At 39.5% G+C, this 25,262-nt stretch overlaps 1 pseudogene; it reads left to right on the forward strand.

Moving 5' to 3' along the window:
• The first annotated feature begins 5,385 nt into the window (after positions 1-5,385).
• Positions 5,386-7,298, forward strand: LOC100918355 (annotated as a pseudogene).
• The last annotated feature ends 17,964 nt before the right edge of the window (positions 7,299-25,262 follow it).

A 25,262-nucleotide genomic window follows, 5' to 3' on the forward strand; every position in this document is an offset into this window, starting at 1 on the left:
ATGACAATATGAGGACCTGTTGCTTTGAATTTGCTTGTCATCTTGAAAGTGCTATTATAACTTGATTATTACACGAAAAAATTGACACCCTTTTTCCTCAGTCTGTTTTTATGTGTTTTGTTTAGTTAGTGGGCTCTAGGTCGCTAGAACCTCTGGATAGATGGATAAAAGCAAGTTTCTGAACATGCTGTGAATCTGTGCAATACCCCACAGGAGTCTCAGGTTGAACAGCTGGCCTCTGTCTCACACATTCTCTCAATTAGTTCTAATACCATTTTGAGATTCACTTTCATCATCTGTACAATGAGAGTGAATACCATCTCTTCCAGGTAGAGGAAGATGCTTTTGGAAATAAGTAGTATCCAGGGGATGGCAGAATTTTTTTTTTTCCTTTTCTACTGGTTAGTTTGGCTTTTCCTACAAGTGAAGGAGAACCATTGACTGTAAGTTATCTGGTAATTCTTATGTCGTAGACATCCTAGGCAATAGTTCAGGTATAGAAGTATTTTGAAGGTGGGAAAGAAAAAACAGATTTGGGAGTCTCCTCTCTTAGTACTCTATAACGAATTCTTCTCAACCATCACTTCAGACATCCAATCCTTTATCTTCATGATATCAAAGGTGTTGTGTCTTTGCAACAGAACTTCAGACCATTGAATTCTTGCAACCAATGTTTTTTTTTATTATTATAGCTTTTTAATTACAAGTTATATGCATGAGTAATTTTGCAGCATTGATAATTGCCAAATCTTTTGTTCCAATTTTTCCCCTTCCCACCCCCCCCCCACTCCCTCCCCCAGATGGCAGGTTGACCAATACATGTTAAATATGTTAAAGTATAAATTAAATACAATATTAGTATACATGTCCAAATAGTTATTTTGCTGTACAAAAAGAGTTGGACTTTGAAATAGTATACAATTAGCCTGTGAAGGAAATAAAAAATGCAGGTGGACAAAAATAGAGGGATTGGGAATTCTATGTAGTGGTTCATAGTCATCTCCCAGAGTTCTCTCCCTGGGTGTAGCTGGTTCAATTCATTACTGCTCTATTAGAACTGATATGGTTCATCTCATTGTTGAAGATGGTCATGTCCATCAGAATTGATCATCATATAGTATTGTTGTTGAAGTATATAAGGATCTTTTGGTCCTGTTCATTTCACTCAGCATCAGTTCATGTAAGTCTCTCCAGGCCTTTCTGAAATCATCCTGCTGGTCATTTCTTACAGAGCAATAATATTCCATAATATTCATGTACCACAATTTATTCAGCCATTCTCCAATTGATAGACATCCACTCAGTTTCCAGTTTCTGGCCACTACAAAAAGGGCTGCCACAAACATTCTTGCACATACCGGTCCTTTTCCTTCTTTACGATCTCTTTGAGATATAAGCCCAGCAATAACACTGCTGGATCAAAGGGAACACACAGTTTGATAACTTTTTGAGCATAGTTCCAAATTGCTCTCCAGAATGACTGGATGTATTCACAATTCCATCAACAATGTATCAGTGTCCCTGTTTTCCCACATCCCCTCCAACATTCCGCATTATCTTTCCCTGTCATTCTAGCCAATTTGACAGGTGTGTAGTGATATCTCAGAGTTGTCTTAATTTGCATTTCTCTGATTAATAATGACTTGGAACATCTTTTTCATATGGCTAGAAATAATTTCAGTTTCTTCATCTGAGAATTGTCTCTTCATATCCTTTGAGCATTTATCAATTGGGAAATGGCTTGATTCCTTATAAATTAGAGTCAGTTCTCTATATATTTTGGAAATGAGGTCTTTATCAGAACCTTTGACTCTAAAAATGTTTTCCCAGTTTATTACTTCCCTTCTAATCTTATCTGCATTAGTTTTATTTGTACAAAAACATCAATTTGATATAATCAAAATTTTCTATTTTGTGATCAGTAATGATCTCTAGTTCTTCTTGGGTCATAAATTCCTTCCTCTTCCACAGGTCTGAGAGGTAAACTATCCTATGTTCCTCTAATTCATTTATAATCTCATTCTTTATGCCTAGGTCATGAACCTGTTTTGACCTTATCGTGGTGTATGGTGTTAAGTGTGGGTCAATGTCTCGTTTCTGCCATACTAATTTCCAATTTTCCCAGGAATTTTTGTCAAACAGTGAGTTCTTATCCCAAAAGCTGGGGTCTTTGAGTTTGTCAAACACTAGATTATTAAAGTTATTGACTATTTTGTCCTTTGAACCTAACCTATTCCACTGATCAATTAGTCTATTTCTTAGCCAATACCAACTGGTTTTGGTAACCACTGCTTTATAATATAATTTTAGATCTGGTACTGCCAGACCACCTTCATTTGATTCTTTTTTTTTTTCATTAATTCCCTTGAAATTCTTGACCTTTTGTTTTTCCATATGAACTTTGTTGTTGTTTTTTTTAGGTCATTAAAATAGTTTTTTTGGGAGTCTGATTGGTATAGCACTAAATAAATAGATTAGTTTAGGGAGTATTGTCATCTTTATTATATTTACTGGTCTTATCCAAGAGCATTTAATATTTTTCCAGTTGGTTAGATCAGACTTAATTTGTGTGGAAAGTGTTTTGTAATTTTGCTCATATAGTTTCTGATTTTCCCTTGGCAGATAGATTCCTAAATATTTTATACTATCCATAGTTACTTTAAATGGAATTTCTCTTTGTAACGCTAACTGTTGGGTTTTGTTAGTGATATATGAGAATGCTGATGACTTATGTGGGTTTATTTTGTATCCTGAAACTTTGCTAAAGGTGTAGATTATTTCTAATAACTTTTTAGTAGAATCTCTGGGGTTCTCTAAGCATACCATCATATAATCAGCAAAGAGTGATAATTTGGTTTCCTTTCTTGTTTTCCTCTCTTTCCTCTCTTGTATCCTTTTGCCTCTCAATGTTTTCCTCTTTAAGAGGGTACAGAAAATATACACATCTCATAGACTGACCATGAATATTACCCTTTGCCTCTGCCTTGCAGCTTAGTGAAAATTGGTAACCTTGAATGTACCTGTTAACTTGGCAAATATTTACTCAGATATCACAGTACCTAAACTATTGATTAAACGCAGGGGTCCTCAAACCTTTTAAATAGGGGGCCAGTTTACTGTCCCTCAGACTGTTGGAGGGCCGGACTATAGTAAAAACAAAAACTTTGTTTTGTGGGCCTTTAAATAAAGAAACTTCATAGCCCTGGGTGTGGGGCATAAACGTCCTCAGCTACTGCATCTGGCCTGCGGGCTGTAGTTTGAGGACCCCTGGACTAAAGTGTTAATATTTGTAAATATTTAAACTCTAAAGGCAGGAAGACTTCTCCTTTCATCAGTTTCCACCGATGATGTCTGTAGTCTAAACATAATTTCCATTTTTTAATTCTTTGAGGTTTGCAACAATTTTTTTTGAGTTCTCTGAATTCTTTTTGAGAAGGAAGCCATATAACCATATAGAGTAATCTCTCTGATAGGGGAGACTTTTGTTTTTACTTTACTATACTCCTCTGAAGAAGAATCCAATCTTCCCTAAATCCATAATACTTTTTTACAGTTGGGTTCTTTCTCTTTTGCCTCCTCACTATTTTAGACAAATAAGAACTTATTAGTATAATCACTTCTAGTCTTGGGATTCAGGTGAAAGGTATGTTGCTTCTGGCTTCAAGTCATGCTTCAGTTCTCTCCTCTGGCCTGAAACTCAAAATCAAAAGCTCCATCCACCTATAAGTGCCCACATCTAGCAGTATACCTACCCCACTGCTTCTGCACTCTTTGGGCTTATACTGGTTCCTTCTTACCTAGAGCCATGTCCCAGAAAGACACCTGAGCCTGGTCCCTCATCTTCGGGACATCCCTCAGTCTTTCTTGACTCAGACCACAGACCCCACACACATACTGTCCAGTGGAGAATGTTCCTGTAGTTGAGGTTTAGGTTACCTCCAAACCCAGCTAGTCCTAGAGTTCCCAGATTGCTATTTCAGCAGTTATCCTGGAAGTTAATTCTTAGGTCTGGAGTCTTTCTTTTGATTTTCGCTGCTTGTCCTAGGAGAGGTACTATTCTGCTCCAACTATCTTCTCTGCTTGTCCTAGAAGGACAATTATTCTGCTCCAACTCTTATTTATTTTTTCACTGACACACATTTGCACTGCGGCACAACTTTATTTGTGGGAGAAATCTGAAGAGCTTGGAATTTTCTCATCTACTCCACCATGTTTCAAGAATTCTCTCTAATCCTGTGGTTTTTTTTAAGAGCCTGCTACACCTTGCAATGCATAACTTGTGATTCACCAGTTGTTCCATGCAGGTATCTGGCCTAAGTGTGATGGGATTCTGATTGTTGCCCCGAACTCAGACTCTCCCTTAACCCCAAATCTACAGAATTAATGACTGGACAATGAGCAGGCACCAGCATATTCTGTCACCATATCACTAGTTTCCATATGACTGTTACCATAAAAATAACACAGAAATCAGCCAGTAAGAAAATTGCACAAACAGGATGCAGAATAGGACATTGCCTTGCAAACCTCAATAAATCTTTCTGTCAACATAGCTCCTACTCAGTCCCCTTAGGTAAACTTATGCTAGTTGTACTGTCATTACCAAAATATTAATACACCTACAAGTGGCCTTTTCTGTATGCATTCTGAGTATTCATGTGCATATTTCCATCCAAGGCTTTAGAACCTCCCCATATTAACAAACACCTATAATCTCACAAATTATATATTTTATGATGTAATCAGTACCATTTACTCTATAAAAATCCTTTTCTTGGATTCCTGGTCTGCTGACTTTTTCAGAGGGCTTAACTCACACACTAAATGTCTAAATGTCAATAATATAACTTTGGGTTGGAAATTGAACATGAATGCTTTTAGAAATGATATCACAATACAAACGTGAACAAGTATCTATAACCTCTGCTTGAACTGCCCTCACTGACTTTTTCTGTGTGATTTATACAGGACATTAATTTGAATTGCAATTTTTTGACTTGGTTAATTTATTAATGTAATTTAAATACAACTGTGACACAGTCCTCATAGGATTCCAACTACTTGCACTTGCTGATTCTCAAGGTTTTTTGTCAGGAGCCCAAAAGAAAAACTACATTTTAATCACAATTTTGACTTCCCTCTGCAAATATCTCCTGATCCTGTCTGGATGTTTTCCCTTTGTCCTCAGCCTTCTGAAAACAGTAAGTTCAGCACAACAGTTGCTTACTGACCTATCTCCATGTAATTAACCTTTTGCTTCCAGCTAGCCTCAGGACAAGGTACAGGCAGAAAGGACTTTTCCTATGCTTATAAAAGTTTCTCATCAGCAGAAAGCTTTCACTCTTCCCTAAGTGGCCTGAGAACAAAATCTCTTATGCTGTGGTGATGGTGTTCTGGGCTTCTGTGCTCATAGTCCTGGTGACTGCTGTACAGGTTGGGAGCCCTCCGCCAGAGGAGGGTCAATGAGCCTCCTCTGGACAAAGGCCTCATCCCCTGGCTGGGCCATGCCATGGACATATCTAGGGATGCCTCCAGCTTCCTGAAGAGGATGCGAGAACATCATGGGGAGATCTTCACTGTCCAGATGGCAGGTAGATACATCACTTACATCACAGATCCCTTCTCTTTTGATGCCATTCTGAAGGAGAGCAGAAGCAATATGGACTCTTCCAAGTTACTGATTTGATCCTCAAGGTCTTTGATTTGCAAGGACAGATGTCTCTTGGAATTATGCGCAATTCTATCCAAAAGCACTTGATGGGTACTGGTTTAGTTGGTTTGACTCAGGACATGATGAATAACCTGCAGATCCTGATGCTAGAGCCTGATGCTGATAAGAGACCAGGACCCCAGCAGTGGAAGCAGAAAGGGCTATTTCAGTACTGCTGCAACATTGTCTTTAGAGCTGGTTACTTGACCTTGTTTGGGAACTTACCTACTAATGGCAGAGCAGACCATGCTGAGGATCTCCTCCAATCCCAGAAAGTCTTTGAGGAATTCAGGAAAATTGACACTCTCTTTCCTCAGGTGTTTTCCTCTTTTAGACTGCCCAAGGATAAAGAAAGAATGAAGAGACTCAGATATTTCTTCTGGGATATTCTCTCTCCCCAGCACATCTTGGAAAGGGATAATGTGAGTGCCTGGATCCATTCTGCTCAGGAGCAACAGGTTGAAAAGGGAGTGCGTGAGAAAACACAGAGCAATTTTAACCTATTAATGCTTTGGATTTCCCAAGGCAACATAGGTATTGTGTCCTTCTGGGCCCTCCTTTTCCTCCTGAAGAACCCAGAGGCTCTGAAGGCTGTGAGGGAGGAGGCAGAAGGAGTACTCAGGAAAATGGGACAGGAGATGAGACCAGGTGGGGCACCGATCACTGCTGAGTATAGCATGCTACAGCAGACCCCAGTGCTGGACAGTGTCATGGAAGAGACATTACGTCTGGTGCTTACCCATTTTTTGCTAAGGGCTGTGAAGGAGGACATGATCCTGAAAATGGATAGTGGCAAGGAGTATGCCCTCCGCCAGGGCGATGAAGTGTCCATCTTCCCCTATATTTTCCTCCATAGGGACCCAGAAATCTACTCAGACCCCACTATATTCAAATATGACCATTTCCTGAACTCTGATGGCAGCAGAAAGGTAGTTTTCTACAAGCAAAGGAGAAAAATCAGGCCGCACATATTGCAGTGGGGTGCCGGCACCATTGTCTGTCCTGGGAGATTCTTTGCCCTTAATGAGATGAAATCATTTGTGTTCATGATGGTCACACAATATGACATAGAGTTAGTTGATCAGGATGTGAAGATTCCTTCAGTAAATAGGAAGCAGTTTGGAACTAGTGCCGTGCAGCCAATACATGATGTCCAGTTCCAGTATCGGATATGCTTCTAGCTTGATGGTGAAAACATTTGCACAAGGTCAAGGCTGCAGTGGGGAACAGTCACTCTGTCCCCTCTTGAACATGGCTCTCATCCTCACCACTCTACTAAACTGCTCTCCAGTGCATTTCCCAATCAACAGCTCCACTTGTCTTTTCTCAGACCTCTTTCATGTTTGTAGCTTTTGCCACTCTAGACTATCTCTTTCTTCTGAGGACTTTTCTTCCCCCTCACATGAATGTCTTTCTGTCCCTTCTTTAATCTCCTTCAGTGATTCCTCTTCTTGAGTAGAAGTTGTAGAGAGATTGGTTTCACTTGAATAATAGAGTAAAAAGCCTCCAAACTATTGGGACTGTACAAGGGTATAATGGGATGCATTGGATACAATGGGGCCAGGGTGGTGGGACAGTGTCACTGAAGGTCAGCAATCAAAGATTGACCAACTCCTTTGCAGGGATGTTGTGCAAGGGGCTCCTACTCAAGTACAAGTCAGACTAGATGGCCTCTGTGGTCCCTTCCAATCTGAGATTGTAGCAGTGAACAGACATTTGTAGGACATTTTGTTTTCAGTGACTCTGCTCTCTTCCTTTGTCTGAGTGCTCCTTCTCTGTCTCCTGTGCAGGCTTATATTTTTTCTCCTGCCCCTGAGTTCTGAAGTTTCTGCTCTCAAAGTTTCCATCCAACAAAAGGTGGTACACCCTCATACTTGAATAGGGAATTGATATGTCTTTTTCACCTCATACCTCTTTTTTCCCCATACATAGTGACTGCCAATGTTTGGTTTTAACATGACAATAACTTTAAATAACTTAATTGGCAATTATAGAATTTTCATAATAACCAAATAGTATTAGCTGTAATTTTCTCTTAATTCACAAGCAAATGTTGAAATACCTAATTTACTAAATTACATTTACTGGGTTAGCAAAACTGATAAAAATAACTGATTTTGAATACATTTTCCACCTTTTTTTTAGTTTTCAGTTTACAATCTAATAACATTCAAGTTACTACATAACAAACTGAGTTTTGGTTCTACAGTCTCAGAAAGAACTGATCATTTACCACTTAGTATTCAGAGTCTCAAAGTTCAGTAGTGGGCTGAAGTGGTAGGATTTTCTTGTCCCAAACTATTCCAGTTCTGGGAATTTCCTCACCAGTTACCTTAAACAAGTTTCCCTTTTGGTTCAGGTAAAAAACAAGGCAATTCTTAAAATTCAGGTAAAACAGAATCTATAGAAAAAATGGATAGGAGTCTCATGTAATTTACAATTGTTTCCAATTTTAATATACATACCAATATAAAAGTTATTTTAAAATTAAGCAGTACTTTAGTTTTGTGAAATTCTCTAAATTCTAACTAGAAGTTCCCATCAAAGTCAATTGTCTCTTGGTTGTTTTCCTAAGTTACACAAAGCTTTTATTGTTTGTAAGCCAGGAAAGTGTTAAGTGACAGTTTTTGCTTCAAATGGGCTTTTTACCTTGAGATTCTTCCTGACATGTTTCCTTAAGCCTGAGCTCTAATAATAAAGTTGCAGGCTCCTTGCTGGCTGGAGTTTTTAAAGTAAGGTATCATACTGTTTTTCCATTTTCCCCAAAAGTTTCCTAACTCTCTTACATGCTTAAACTTTCTCACTTACCTTTCTGTATACATCTCCCTTTAGTGGACTTTGATTAAAAAACCTTTGAAACTGCATGTCTCATTTCTTTTTCACTCTGAACAGAAACTTCTTTTACTTGATTTTTGCCATCGTCATTATACTAAATATATTTTCTCTCTCTCTCTCTCTTATTTGCTTTTCATTGCAGTAAGGGGTAGGGGTGGTGGGGCTGAGAGAGAAAGACTTTCTTTCCCTCAAAATCTTCAATCTTATCAATTGCTTTTAAAACCCATTTAAGGTGTGATTAAGGATATTAATAAAATTTTCCTAACTGCACCTCTTTAGAAGTTTTTCTTTCTGGCTGCATTTAAAATCTTTCAAGGTGACAGAATCTTGTTCACAACACAAACTGACATAGCTATTCCATCAACACAGAGGCTGAACCAGATAAATACAGGAGAAATACAATTAAAATACTTGCAAAATAAGTCCAATTATAAAATGATATTATAATTTAGATCCTTTCTGAGGCAGTTTTTTTCTAGTTACCAAGATTTTACCAGAATCATCCCGTTTTACATAGGGAAATGAGGTTCATTTTTGCTAAATAATCCCCAATGTCTGAAGAGACATCTAAGATGTGAGATTTTATTTTTTATTATTATTATAGCTTTTTATTTACAAGATATATGCATGGTAGTTTTTCAACATTGACAATTATAAAACATTTTGTTCCAATTTTTCCCCTCCTTCCCTCCACCACCTCCCTCAGATGGCAGGTAGAACAATACATGTTAAATATATTAAAGTATATGTTAAATACAATATATGTATACATATCCATACAGTTATTTTGCTGCACAAGAAGAATCGGACTTTGAAATAATGTACAATTAACCTGTGAAAGAAATAAAAAATGCAAGTGGACAAAAACAGAGGGATTGGAAATGCTATGTAGTGAGTTCACACTCATTTCCCAGAGTTCTTTTGCTGGGTGTAGCTAGTTTGTAGCTAGTTCTATTCATTATTGAACAAATGGAACTGATTTGGTTCATCTTATTGTTGAAGAGAGCCACATCCATCAGAATTGATCATCATATAGTATTGTTGTTGAACTATATGATCTCCTGGTCTTGCTCATTTCACTCATTATCAGTTCATGTAAGTTTTTCCAGGCCTTTCTGAAGTCATCCTGCTAGTCATTTCTTACAGAACAATAATATTCTATAACATTCATATACCACAATTTATTCAGCCATTCTCCAATTGATGGGCATCCACTCAGTTTCCAGTTTTTGGCCACTACAAAGAGGGCTGCCACAAACATTCTTGCACATACAGATCCCTTTCCCTTCTTTAAAATCTCTTTGGGATATAAGCCCAGTAGTAATACTGCTGGATCAAAGGGTATGCATAATTTTTTGAGCATAGTTCCAAATCACTCTTCAGAATGGCTGGAAGGACATGAGATTTTAGAAAGGAAAACAGCTTGCCTCATAATCCATGACCCTTCTATCTTTCAGCATCCCAGAGGATAAGGAAGTGAAGAAAGATAGAGGAAAAGTGTGCATAATTAAAGTCCCTTATCTTTTCTGGCCAAATGTCCTTATCTAGACTAATTCAGGGCATCTCCAGGGAAGGCTCCTGGAATCCTTTCCCTATTTTAGATAACTTTTGAATTTCTCCTTCCCATCTCTAAGTCAAATCTATTAAACAGAGCTTAGTTAAGCCAGAGAATTGACACCCAGAAATTAGGGACCTTTCTATTTTTAAGTGTGATCCACTGACTCATACTAAGACAGTCTCAACAAATCTCTAGAGATAAGGGAAAGTTCTTCCCTGCCACATCTAAGCTTGAGTGACTTAGTCTGTGACAGCCTGGACAGACCCCTAAAGATAAAGTAAACCTGAATCAACAAAGTAGTTCTTCTTCCAACCAATTGTTTTTGTTCAATATATCAACTCATGTCATTCTTGCCTTTTCTGTGTCTTTCCTTTTGAATTGCCACTGTTCAACCTCTCTCTTCATAGCAATTGCTACTGTGTTTGGAGCTGTGAGCTCCCAGAAAAATGAAACCAAAATAACAAACTATTAATTAAAAGCATCTAGAGAGAGACTGTTCTCCATACATTGTTTTCTATTATTGTAAATGCCCTCTTGAAACGGAAATTTACACATCTTTGAATCTCTTATATTTTACTGTATACATGAGAACGTTTATTTTTCTTTTTCTATTTTGTTTTTCTTTTCTATTTAAGTTTTAAATTTTAAAAAAGAAAAAGAGAAAAACTGGATCAATTTAGGCAGCTTCTAAGCAACAAAGGCAGGTCTCTTATTGTTGCCCCTAGCCTGGCTATCTTCTAGGGTCAACAGAATAGTTGGAAGGGAGGAGTTGCAAAAGTGTGGGGCAGTTAGGAACTGCTCGTTCACAGTTTTCCCAGGAAATTACCTTGGGGGTAGGATATATATTTAGAGATTGCTAATCAGAACAGAGTAGGGGTCCCAGAATTTCCTTGGGACTTACTGACAGCAGCAATCAATTATTGATTAGTATGAATCCTAACATCATCCAAACTACACCCTGGCAGGGGTGCAGGGAAATTTAAAACATAGAACAGACAAGGTCAAGGTTCTACTTCTTCTTCTTCTTCTTCTTCTTCTTCCTTCTTCTTCTTCTTCTTCCTTCTTCTTCTTCTTCTCCTCCTCCTCTTCCTCCTTCTTCTTCTCCTTCTCCTTTCTTCTTCTCCTTCTCCTTTCTTCTTCTTCTTTTTCTTCCTCTTCTTCTTCTTCTTCTTCCTCTTCTTCTTCTTCCTCTTCTTCTTCTTCCTTTTCTTCTTCTTCTTCCTCTTCCTCTTCTTCCTCTTCCTCTTCCTCTTCTTCCTCTTCCTCTTCTTCCCCTTCTTCCTCTTCCTCTTCCTCCTCTTCCTCCTCCTCCTCCTCTTCTTCTTCTTCTTCTTCTTCTTCTTCTTCTTCTTCTTCTTCTTCTTCTTCTTCTTCTTCTTCTTCTTCTTCTTCTTCTTTTCTCCTCTTCCTCCTCCTCCTCCTCTTCTTCTTCCTCCTCCTCCTCTTCCTCCTCCTCCTCCTTCTCCTTCATTTTCTGCACCATTCCCACCTCACACTAGGGGAGGTTCTGTGTATGCAATACCAGATGAAGCAGACTCTGCTAGCCACCCCTCCGTGCCCCCTTTGGGCTCTTCCCCCGCTGCTCTTTTTCCCCTGAGGCAGATCCCACCTAGCGGGGCACAAACTGGCCCCTTTATGCTATACTTTTTTGGACTAGTGATCTGTACAATTGGAAACAACAGAACCCTCCCTTTTCTGAGAAACCGCAGTCCCTTATTTCCCTGTTACAGACTCTCTTCTACACCCACCAGCCTCCATGGAAGGACTGTCAACAGTTCCTCCATATCTTCTTCACAACTGAAGAAAGGGAGAGGATTTTAGGGGAGACCCGTAAATGAATCCTTGGTCCAGATGGGAACAACAGACACAGAGCATCGCTTGGGCATCCTACCCAAAACCCGTCCTGATTGGGACCCTAATACTGATCAAGGTAAGGATGCTCTTGACAGGTATCAGCAGTTTCTGTTAGAGGGTTTGGCGGGGAAAGGGAGGCGTGGCAGCTAGGAAACCGACCAATATGTCAAAAGTCAATGAAATCAGATAGGGAAAAGACGAGTCCCCTGACCCAGAGGACCTGAACAAATGGCGGGCAATAGTTATTGATTTTATGTCCAATTCAGCCCCTGATATTCACAAGAAGATCCAGAAATTAGATGGATTCGAGGGAAAGACACTGACTGAACTCTTAGAGGTGGCCAAGAGAGTCTATGACAATAGGGAGGATGGCCCTGATAAACAGACCAAGACAGTTACCAAGGTGATAGTTGCCGCATTGGCAGAAACTCAAGCTCAGACCCCCGGCTCCAGGGGACCCTGTGGATATGGGGGTCCCAGATCCACCCAGAAAGGGGGGTAAGGGGTGGGGTTCAACCAGGCCACCCCTGTCTCATGATCAATGTGCATATCGTAAACATTCAGGACACTGGAAAAATGAGTGCCCAAACCAATGGCCCAGAGATCAATTTCTTTGTCTGACTCCCCAGTAAGGGGGCCCTGGCTCCATAATGATTCCTCTAAACCCCCAGAAGCCAAGGGTAATCCTAGATGTTGGGGGGAGTCATCCTGTTTCCTTTTTAGTCGACTCTGGGGCAACTGCCTTAGTACTTCAACAGCCTTATGGCCTTCTAAGTTCCCACTCAATCCAAATTCAGGGGGCCACAGGAGAGTCCCAGACAGTCCCACACACTACTTCTCAAACCATTAACCTCAGAAGGGGAACAGTAGTGAGACCTTCTACACAAACTGCATGCCACTATCTCCTTTGAGGGACCCTTTCATTCAGTCACCCTGGGCCTTCCACAGTTGATGGTGACATGTCCTTTAGCTGAGGAATCCCACCTGCTTACACTCACTAAGTCCAGAAGCCAGTGAGAAGAGTACTCTTCACTCCTTATTGAGCTTCAACAGGCTGTCCCTGGGTATGGGCTGAGACCAATCCTTTCAGTTTTGCTTCTCATCAGCCTCCAGTAGTTGTGCAGCTCCTGGCTACTGCGACCAGGTAGAGTTAATCAATACTCTCTGGGGCAACCCATGCACCTGGGCATTAAGCCTCACATTGGTAGACTACTTGAGGCTGGGGTCCTCCGGCTGTGCCAGAGTCCCTGGAACACCCCCTGATGCCTATGCACAAGCCCGGGTCCGGGAACATACAACCAGTGCAAGACCTCCGGGAGGCCAATTCTCAGGTGGAGACAGTGCACCCCATGGGTCCGAATCCTTACATGCTTCTTTCTTCCCTTGAGCCCGGCCATGTGTGGTATACTGTTTTGGATCTGAAAGATGCCTTCTTCTCTATTCCCCTGGCCTCCATAAGTCAGCCCCTCTTCGCCTTTACCTCAACTGACCCCCACTCAGGAATCACATCACAACTTACATGGACTCAGCTGCCTCAAGGGTTCAAGAACTCCCCCATGCTCTTTGGGATGGCCCTGGCATCCGACCTAACCCCTAGCCCCATTCTGGGCTGTTTCCTTCAGTCACCCTCCTCCAATACATTGATGACCATCTCCTGGCAGCCCCTACTCAGGACTCGTGTTATGATATTACCCTCCATCTCCTCCAGCTCCTGGGTCAGTCTGGGTATTGAGTTTCTGGTAAGAAGGTGCAGCTCTGCTCGTGAACTGTTGTTTATCTGGGATTTTCCATTTCAGAGGGGCAACGGTTATTGTCCCAAGGACCAGTAGCTGCCATCCTTGCTATGCCTCGCCCTAAGACCGGGCCTGAGAATTCCTGGAGATGGCAGGTTATTGTTGTCTGTGGATTCCAGGGTTCACAGAATTAGCCAAATCATTGTATGCAGCCCTGGCCCACTCAATGGCCGATTTTACCATGTGCAATCTAGCTCCCTTGCACTGGCCCACTCCGACTTCTCCAAGCCGGCCTGTCTTTTTGTGGCAGAATCTTCCGGTGTCACCAAGGGAGTTCTGACCCAAACCTTGGGCCCCTGGACTAGGCCTGTAGCATACTTGTCTGAACAGCTGGATGCTGTGACATCCAGGTGGCCCCTTGCCTTTGATCTATTGCAGCTATTGCCATTCTCGTCAAGGAAGCCATAACCCTACTCTTCATGTTGAATGTGTCTAGACCCAGTACCACTTTTCTTTGTAGGATTTGGAACCTCAGGGTCCTTAGGCAGCAGTGACAGCTCCATTTGTAACCAGAGCCTGACACCGACTTTAGCCCCAACCCATGGTGTGAGGGAAGCCAACACCAGCCTGTTTAACCCTACAACAGAGATCCTCAAACTATGGCCCGCGGGCCAGATGTGGCCCACTGAGGACGTTTATATGGCCCAGCGGGTCATGGCATAATCAGATCGGAACTGACATTCAACCTAAACTCACATTAGCAATGTACACTTCTGGCACTGGGCTGAGGCGGTGGGGACAGAGTATGAGGCGATACCAAGGTGAGGTGAGGTGAGTTCCCAGACTGGGGAGTGAGGTGTGGGGAAGGGAGAGAGATGCAAAAGATGGAGAAGTGACAGCCTGCGGCCTTGTACAGTAACAGCAGTCACCACAACAGACAGGCACAGGGGATGTACAGTGCATGCTGCACATATCACAGCTGCTGCAGGGGGAATTCGCTGCAGCAGTGAAGGTCAGAAGCAGGAGCATGAAGAGCAGGAGAGAGAGTGCAGGAAACGGAGGCATCATAGGGCAGAGGCAGCTTGGAGGAAGTTGGGCATTGCAGTCTATATGTCTCAGTGTGGGCAAAGTTATTACTGGTATATATATTTTTGTGTGTATATATATATATATATATATATATATATATATATATACATATATAGGTATTTTACTAATAGCAATTTGGAATCCCTAGGAAATAATGATGTCAAGAAAAAAAAATTGACTCAGAGTGTAGGATATTCAAAGAACAGGGACTTATGATTACTTTTTCCAGCAGTACAAGGAAAGAGCTGTATGTCTGATATGCCAGAATATAGTGTCTGTGTTGAAAGAATATAATTTGCATCAACACTATGAAACTCAACATAAAGATAAATGATTGTTTGGTTGAAGAAGTGAGAAAAGATAAAATATTAAAACTGAAAAATGCATTGACAACTCAGCAAAATACTTTTGTGAAGCAGAAGCAGCTAAATATTTCATCACTGTGAGCAAGTTTTCAAGTTGCTAAGCTAATAGCACACACTGGCATTTGATGCTTTACTCTTCACTAACGGTGCACATTTCCATATCCCCTTAAAGGGCTTTCCTCAAGATACTCCTCAGAAAGAGATGATCCAAAATTATGTCTCCATCACTGAGTCTCAGGAAGGTTAAGTGAAATGATCATATAGCCAGTAATATCAGTGCCAGGATGGGTACCTGGATCTCCTGGATCTAAATCCTTTGCTCTGTTGCTTCATTTAAGTTTTGTACAATGCTATCAGGTAGGTGGTATATGTTTAAAATTGCCCATTTCTCAGCAGTGAAAACTGAGGTACAGAAGAGGAAGTTACTTAACCAGAGTCACTTAAGTAAAGGATCAGTGTAGTAGAGTGGAAAAAGAACTCTGTCTGAACCCCAGTCATGCTATTTACTACCTGTGTAATCTAAGTTCAGTCATCACCTTCTTGCACCTTTGTTTCTTTTTTTGTTAAAGGGAGGAAATAATCCCTGGCACAGTCTACCTTTGAATGAAAAAACTTTGTAAGCCTTGAAAAGCTACAGAATAGGAAGTTTTTGCTTTTCTGGCAAGTAGCACTTTAGAAGTGGGAGGAATTTAAAGGAGAAAATTCTAAACTGGGTGTGGTGGCCCAGGCCCATAATTGCTGCTAGCAATAAGTCTGGAATGGTAGAGCCCTGGAGATGAGTACCAGAGTTAATGTGGTGGAGCTGGAGCCACCAGGCTGCCTGAGAGAGAGGGCTGAACAGCCCGGATCAGAAAAGGAGCCTTTCTGAGCTCTTGCTCATAGCTGTGGTGGGGGAATCACATCCATGATGACTGCTGTACTTCCAGGCTGGGCAAAATAGGACAATGCAATCTAGATGGACACAGAGATAGAAATTCAGAGAGATAGATATGCAAATAGACAGATAAATAGATAGATGAAAGAGAGATAGATAAGCAAGTAGAAGTTAGAGAGATAGATAAATAGAAGGATAGAGAGACAAATAAGAGAAGGAAAATTGGCAGATAAAAAATAAATACATAAATATAAGATAAGTAGAATATAGATAGACAGATAGGCAGGCAGATAGATAGATAGATAGATAATAGATATGACAGATGGCTGACTAGCTGGCTGGCTAGATGGAAAGACAAACAGATGAATAGATGATACATAGAAGATAGGCAGGTAGAGGATAAATATATACATAGATAGATGGTAGAAGATAGGGATGTGTAAAATAGAGAAATAGAAGATGGAAAGCCGGATAGATGGATGGAAAAACAGATGGAGAGATGAAGAGAAAGACAGACAGAGATAATAGATGGATAGACAGAGATAGATGGCTGGCTGGATAGATGAAGAGACAGACAGATAGATGATAAAAGGTAGGCAGGTAGAAGACAGATACATTCATAGAAGGTAGATTGATAGATGGATGGCTAAACAGATAGTAAATAAAAGAGAAAGGGGGAAGAAGGACAGGAATAGGGAGAGGGAGGGAGAGAAAGACTAATAGATGATAGATAGAAGATAGGCAAGTAGGTTGAAGATGATAGACTAATGAAGAGGCAGACTGCATTTGGTTTGGATGTGATAACTCCCCTCAGATCCATCGTTGACCATTTGAACCAAGAGGGAAGACAATGATTTAGTGATTCCCTTTCTAGTATCTAAGCAACAAGTCCCTTTCAGCTCCCTGCCATCAGAAAATCATTGACTCTCCTATTTCCACTACCTGTGTGAATCACTTCCTCTCTCTTTGGAGTGTTCTGTTCAAGCCCTCCCTCTACCATTTCTGTCCCAATCCCTTCTGGAATACCTGTTGTTTGTTCCTTTTCCAAGAGAACATGGACATCAGGACTTGTGCGTGAATGAGATTTAAGTGAGGCAGAGTTGCACAAAATACTCAGCTTCACTCACTGTTCCTGAGCACTGAAGCTCAGTGGGAGGACAAAAGTTGGGATGATTGCTGATGGCCTAGGAGGCAGTGCATGACCTTGGTGTCTACAATGTCTGACCAAGCTCTCAGCTCTCTATAGCTCCTGCTTCAGCCGTCTTCATGGCCATTGGAACAAATCATTCTCGTTTACTCATCCTAGTAGAGATAGCCTTTGCCTGCTTTGGTGTACATCTCCCTTATTACAAGAGCTATCTGCTAAAGGCTGCTGGGGATCTAATTCTAACCAGCAAAATAGATCCCTTCATGTAAGAGAATGATAACAATACAAGGAGACTGAGAGGCAGGTGCATTCTTTGACCTCTCTTCTTCCCTCTTGCCTCTGATTTATTTCATTCCCAATTCACAAGCAACATCTAAGTCAGTAAAAATTGATTTCTAATTCCTTCAAATGTGTTATGATTCACTGTGGGGTTGTGAGGGCTTTTGGAGAATCAACCTGCTTCTTCACACTTAGACATGGTCCTTAACACCCCCTAACTCACTGATAGATTTGGGGCTTCTCAGTTACCCTCAGTCTGTTTCACCTCTCTGCCAAGATGTTTACCGAAGTGTGAATTTGCACTTGTTGCAGCTTTCTGGCACCACAGGTAAGAGTTGGGTGGAGGCAGCCCTGGAGAGGTCTGATAACTCAATTTAATATATCAGCAAAGTGGCACAGTGAATAGAATCCTGGACTTGGGATCAGGAATCCTGGATTTAATTCCTTATTAATTGTTGAACCTTATTTAAGACACTTATCTTCTCAGCTTCAGTTTTCTCAACTGTAAAATGTGGGCAATAATAGCACCTACTTCCCAAGTTTGTGATGAGAAACAAATGGGATAATATGTAAAATACTTTGAAAACCTAAGGTTCTGTGGAAATGCCAGCTATTTAGCAGACTTGTCCTTGGTTATACAATTATGTAGAAAGCCCTAGTAGGGGTGAGGTGCATTAAATCTGGAACAGAAAGCAAGAAATGTTTGTAGCATTTTGAGAACAGGTCTGCCTTGGTATGGCACTTGCATCCTTGCAGAATTTGCCAACCAAAGAGAAAACAGATCTGCTGCACCTGAATTCCCCTGTTCCCATCTTGCCAAACCAAAATGAAATGACCAAACTCAGTTTATTATTATTATTATATTATTTGGCAATCCAAGAGCAAAAAGGAAAGAACCAGGTCTAGAAATTTGAGACCAGAATGGAATCCTTGGTCCCTCAAACAATCATGTGACCTTCTACAAAGCATTTCATTTCTTTGCCTTCACTTTCCTTCTCTATAAAACTAAAAGATAGGGGAAGATTTGGACAATTTCTAAGAAAGCTTCTAACATATTCTAGGATACTTGTCTGATCTGGTGGGAATGGGAGGCAAAAGGTGGCCTTTCCCAGTGAGTAGAGATCACTTTGTTTAATAGCTAGTTGTCACCTTGGAAGCTAATGGTATGCGAGAGAGGGAAGAGAAAGAGGATCAAGATGCAAGACAAAGGAGTTTCAGTTGAGTAGATGGAAAGGAGAGGAGAGAGAGTTGGAGAAGGAAAAAGGAAAGAGAACACCAGCCTATCATAACTGGAAAGGACATTTAAAAAAATAAATAAATAAGATCTGGGAAGGACCTCAAGAACAAAGAACGTAGATAGTGGAGAGCAGACATGACTTTCTGTGACCTCCTCTGACCTTCTCTCAAACCAACAGTAGATTAAGCCCCTAAACTGGTTTTGAAGTCGAAAAGCCTACAAATATTTGGAGTACAACATTTCCAGAAAAAGATACCTTGAAAGGACTTCAGAACAGATCTGTTTCAAACATGCAAGGGGACAGTTTGCTGAACCCAGACTATAGCAAAGAGAGACCAGGGCAAGGAGCTAGAGTGGGGAGTCAGAGCATTGCATCTTCCATGCACCTGAGAATCTTCTGTGAACCTCTTAGGCTGCTCTGTCCTGGTTGCAAGCAGGTGGTTTGGCAGATTTGCTACAAAAGACAAATAAACCACTGAACCTGGAAGAACACAGTACCTACCCATGATGACCCAGCACCAGAAGTCAATCAGCAGAACTACCCCAGAGCAAACTAAGGTAGCTGTTACTCCTTTTTGTTAAGAGCAGACCAAAAGCCTTTAAAAAATAAGCAAAAGAAAAAAAAAAAAGAACTACTCTCACCATAGACAGCTTTTATGGAGAGAGAGAAGAACAGATCTCAAATCCTGAAGTTCCTAAAGGCAATTCAACTCCAGGTGAAGGCCCCAAGGGAGATATGAGCTGGTCTCCATTTCATAAGGATTTCTTGGAAGACTGCATAAAGAATCTTAAAAGTGAGTTAGAAGAAAAATAGATTTGATGAAATTTGAAAAAACATAAAATATCTTACAAACAGATATGAAAAAGATACCAATTCATTGAAAAACAAAATTTGTGAAATAGAAAAAAACGCAATGAACAAAACAATTCAATTGAACAAATAGAAAAGGAGCTTTAAAAAAAAGTAACTGAAGAAAATAATACACTAAAAAATAGGATTGAACAAATAAAAATGAATGACTCAAGACTTCAAGAATCAAAGAAAAACAAAAATGAAAAAATGAAAAAATAGAAGAAAATATGAAATATCTTCTAGGAAAAACAACTGACCTGGAAAATGGATCTAGGAAAGATAATCTAAGGATTATTCGACTTATTGAAAGCCATGATGAAAAAAAAAAAGTAGACATTATCTTACAGGAAATTGTAAAAGAAAACTTCCCAGATGTCTTAGAATCAGAAGGTAAAATAGCCATTGAAAGAATTCACAGATAACCTCCTGAAAGAGACCCCAAAATTAAAATTCCCAGGAATATTGTGACTAAATTTCAGAACTATCACACCAAGATATTGCAACCAGCCAGAAAGAAACAATTTAAATACCGAAGAGCCACAATTAGGATTACCCAGGACCTAGCATCTTCCAACTTAGAGGATAGAAGGGCCTGGAATCTAATATTCCAAAAGGCAAAGGAACTTGAATTACAGCCAAAAATAATGTATCCAGATAAAATGAGCATTGTCTTTCAGGGTAGAAGATGGACATTCAATAGTATAGGTGAATTTCACCTATTTCTAATGAAAAGATAATAACTGAATAAAAAAAATTGATCTCCAAACACAGAACTCAAGAGAAGCATAAAAATGGTAAAAAAGGAAAGAACTCTTGAGCACTATATTTCTGTTATGGGTATACTTAGAGAGTGCAGGTATAACTTGATTTTATTATGATGATAAGAAAAAGAAACTGGACGTGGAAAGGGGATTGTACAGGAAAAAGAAGAAAAAGAAGATTAAAAAAAAGGGAAATCACATCTCATAAAGAGGCAAATAAGATCTATTATAATTGAGGGAAAGAAGAGAGGAGGGTGAGCATTGTGTGAATCTTAATCTCATCATATTTGGCTCAAAGAGAGAATATCAGACACTTTTAGTTTCACGGAAAAACTTGTCTCACCTTATAGGGAAGTAGAGGGGAAAGGGGAAAAGAAAGAGAAAGCTTAACAGAAGAGAAAAGAGAAGTATTAGGGGAAAAGTGTAAAAAAGGAGGAGGGGCTCTAAAAGGATTTGGTTGTTTAAGGGAGGTGGTCAAAATAATGGGGAGGACAGAAGAGGGAAAGGAAAAAGAAAAGCATAACTAAGGGTAAATAAGATAGCAGGAAATATAGAATTAGTTATTTTAACTGTGAATGTGAATGAGATGAACTCTCCCATAAAACAGAAGCAGATAGACTGGATTAAAAGCCAGACTCCTACAATATGTTGTTTACAAGAAATACATTTAAATCTCAGTGAGATATACAGAATGAAGGTAAAGGGTTGGAGCAGAATCTATTATGCTTCAGAGGAAGCAAAAAAAAAAAAAAAAAAAAAGGGTAGCAATCCTGATCTCAGATCAAGTAGAAGCAAAGATCAATCTAATTAAAAGATATAAGGGAGGAAACTATATTTTACTAAAAGATACCATAGAAAATGAAGCAATATCAATACTTAACATATATGCACCAAGTGATATAGCATCCAAATTCCTAAAGGAGAAGTTAAGAGAGATGCAAAAAGAAATAGACAGCAAAACTATACTAGTGGGTTATCTCAATCTGGTTCTCTCATAAATTGATAAATTGAACCACAATATAAATAAGAAAGAAGTTAAGGAGGTAAACAGAATGTTAGAAAACTTAGTTGGGTATGATAGATATTTGGAAAAAATTGAATGGAGATAGAAAGGATTTTACTTTTTTTCAGTTGTTCACAGAACCTATACAAAAATTGTATTGTATGTATACATATGTTAGGGCATAAAAACCCCAAAATCAAATGCAGAAAAGCATAAATAGTAAATGCATTATTTTCAGATCATGATGCAATAAAAATCACATGCAATATAAGGTCAGGAGAAAATAGGCCAAAAATAAATTGGAAATTAAATAATCTAATCCTAAAGAATGAGTTGGTGGAAGTATTCTGGGAATTATCCTCCCATGTTTTCCATGGTCTTTTTCTACACCCAAATAGGGTATGTTCTCACAGTCCTAAGATCTCGGGGCAGGGGTGGAGCCCTGTGGTCAGCTGTAGCACTAATGGCAGTCTTTTTGACACTGTGGTGTCCCTACAACACCATCTTGTTGCTGCACTCACTGCAAGACTTACAGGTCCTCCAGGGCTGTGAGGTCAGCAAGCGTCTGGACTATGCCCTTCAGTTGACAGAAAGCATTGCTTTCACTCACTGCTGCCTTTCCCCTTTCCTCTATTTCTTTGTCCATCATTGACTCAGGAAGCATCTCAAAAAGATTCTAGAAGCCATCTTCAAAAGATCCTGGGAATCCTCTACTCCCCATCCCTCTCAGATCAGTTATTCTAATAGTTATTTCACAGTCAAGGAAGAAATGACTGGCACTGACAATCAGGAAAAAAGCTTACAGGATCATGGAATTTAGAGCAAGAAGAGACCTTAGAGCTCCTTTAATCCAACCACCTCATTTCACATGTGAGAGAGCTAGGAGACAGTATAAGTAACTTGGTCACCAGAGAGTAAAAAGCAGATCTGGATTTAGAAGCCAAGTTGATGAAATATAGCTCCCAGGGGAGACAGTAGTAGGAAGGTCCTCTTGAACTTAGGGTACTTCTGTTCTAACTATCTGTCAGTGATTTTAAAGTCTTCTGGATTTGGAATCTGGGTTCTCAAGCTTCCCCTCCTTTGCAATTTTGAATGCTATTATTAGGGCAATCTGTCTGTCAATGATTGTAAAAGTCTTCTGGCCTAGGAGTATAATAATATTTCTTCTTTTAAATTAGGGAAGATATAATAGTGATCCTGAGACTCTCTAACCTTAGGATGCTATTGTTCTAACAATCTGTCTGTCAATGATTCTAAAGCCTTCTGGCTTTAAGATAGTCCTAGATCTGCTGGTCAGTGATAACCAAATTCCTGAGACCACTCCTCAGTGTTACCTCTAGGCCATAAAATTAGCATATCAATGACATGAAGAATAGGATAAATGTGTCTATTTGAGGCAGGATTTTTGCTAAATTCTTTTGGGCCTTAGACCACTTCAATTGGCATTATAATTATAATAGACTTTTCCCCTTGACTTGGATATGGGTTTAAGTCTGCACATTTTTTTGAGAACCTCACTACACCCAACCTTTTGGGATTCCTTCCCAAATTCAACATTTAGTGGCCCATATGCAGAGAGGCTGATCTCCCCTGGCTTGATTCCCTCCTTATCAAGGTCACCCCTCCCCCCTATTTTTTTTCTCCCTCAATCCTACAGCTGGGACACCCCAAGCAACTGGGAGAAGGCTTATCTGGATTGTCATGAGTTCCACACTCAGCAAGTTTTCCTTGACTGGGGATGACCAGACTTGGAAATTCTTGCAATTTCTGGCAAAGTTCCTAAGAAACCTTTGCCACCTTTTCACCTTCTCTGGGATGCCACAGTAGACGAAGTGCAATAGAATGGCTTTTGGCAAAGATGTGACAATTCTCTTTCATTTCATTTTTGTCTGCATCTCTGTGAAGAATATCTGTGTCATTTTTGTTCTTTGAGCTAGATTTTATTGCCTGGAAAGATTTAAAACACAACCAACAAGAAAAAAACTTCTATGCTGTAGTTAGTTAGAATTCTGGGAAGATTTCATAACATCTTTATTTCCAATTTTAGAAGGAGAAAAAACCTTATTTTTTCCTGTGGACCTTAGCTCTGGTCAAGCAGGGGACCTACAGAAATAAAGTTAGCTAACTAAAATTAAAATATTATCTCAGCAGATTCTCAGTTTTGAAAGCAATGATTAATAAGTTTAGCATTTAATCGCTTTAAGATTGCAAGAAAAAAATTCCTAAAACATTGGGGATACTTCCAGAAATTGATCCCATTGTCAATGAAAAGAAAAAGAAAAAACATAGTACATAAATAGCAACTTTTTTTTTATTGTAACTTTTTATTGACAGAACCCATGCCTGGGAAATTTTTTTTTACAATATTATCCTTTGCACTCATTTCTGTTCTGATATTTCCCCTCCCTCCCTCTACCCCCTCCCCGAGATGGCAAACAGTTCTATACATGTTGAATATGTCACTGTATAGCCTAGATACAATATATGTGTGTGGAACCGAACAGTTCTCTTGTTGCACAGGAAGAATTGGATTCAGAAGGTAAAAATAACCTGGGAAGAAAAACAAAAATGCAAACAGTTTACATTCATTTCCCATTGTTCTTTCTTTGGATGTAGCTGCTTCTATCCATCCTTGATCAATTGAAACTGAGTTAGATCTCTTTGTCAAAGAAATCCACTTCCATCAGAATACATTGTCATATAGTATCATTGTTGAGGTATATAATGATCTCCTGGTTCTGCTCATTTCACTTAGCATCAGTTCATGTAAGTCTCTCCAAGCCTCTCTGTATTCATCCTGCTGGTCATTTCTTACAGAACAATAATATTCCATAACATTCATATACCACAGTTTACCCAACCATTCTCCAATTGATGGACATCCATTCATTTTCCAGTTTCTAGCCACTACAAACAGGGCTGCCACAAACATTTTGGCACATACAGGTCTCTTTCCCTTCTTTAGTATCTCTTTGGGGTATAAGGCCAGTAGAAACACTGCTGGATCAAAGGGTATACACAGTTTGATAACTTTTTGAGCATAGTTCCAAATTGCTCTCCAGAATGGCTGGATGTATTCACAATTCCACCAACAATGTATTAGTGTCCTTGTTTTCCCACATCCCCTCCAACATTCCGCATTACCTTTCCCTGTCATTTTAGCCAATCTAATAGGTGTGTAGTGGTATCTCAGGGTTGTCTTAATTTGCATAGCTCTGATTAATAATGACTTGGAGCATATTTTCATATGGCTAGAAATCATTTCAATTTCTTCATCTGAGAATTGTCTGTTCATATCCTTTGACCATTTATCAATTGGAGAATGGCTTGATTTTTTATAAATTAGAGTCAATTCTCTCTATATTTTGGAAATGAGGCCTTAATCAGAACCTTTGACTGTAAAAATGTTTTCCCTGTTTATTGTTTCTCTTCTAATCTTGTCTGCATTAGTTTTGTTTGTACAAAAACTTTTCAGTTTGATATAATAAAAATTTTCTATTTTGTAATCAATAATGATCTCTAGTTCTTCTTTGGTCATAAATTCCTTCCTCTTCCACAGGTCTGAGAGGTAAACTATCCTATGCTCTTCCAATTTATTTATAATCTCATTCTTTATGTCTAGGTCATGAACCCATTTTAACTTTATCTTGATGTATGGTGTTAAGTGTGGGTCAATGCCTAGTTTCTGCCATAATAATTTCCAATTTTCCCAGCAATTTTTGTCAAATAATGAGTTCTTATCCCAAAAACTGGAGTCTTTGAGTTTGTCAAACACTAGATTATTAAATTATTGGCTGTTTTGTCCTTTGAACCTAACCTATTCCATTGATCAACTAGTCTATTTCTTAGCCAATACCAGATGGTTTTGGTAACTGCTGCTTTATAATATAATTTTAGATCTGGTATAACTAGGCTACCTTCATTTGATTTTTTTTCATTAATTCCCTTGAAATTCTTGACCTTT

This window comes from Sarcophilus harrisii, chromosome 1 (genome assembly GCF_902635505.1).
Source record: "Sarcophilus harrisii chromosome 1, mSarHar1.11, whole genome shotgun sequence".
Lineage (NCBI taxonomy): Eukaryota > Metazoa > Chordata > Mammalia > Dasyuromorphia > Dasyuridae > Sarcophilus > Sarcophilus harrisii.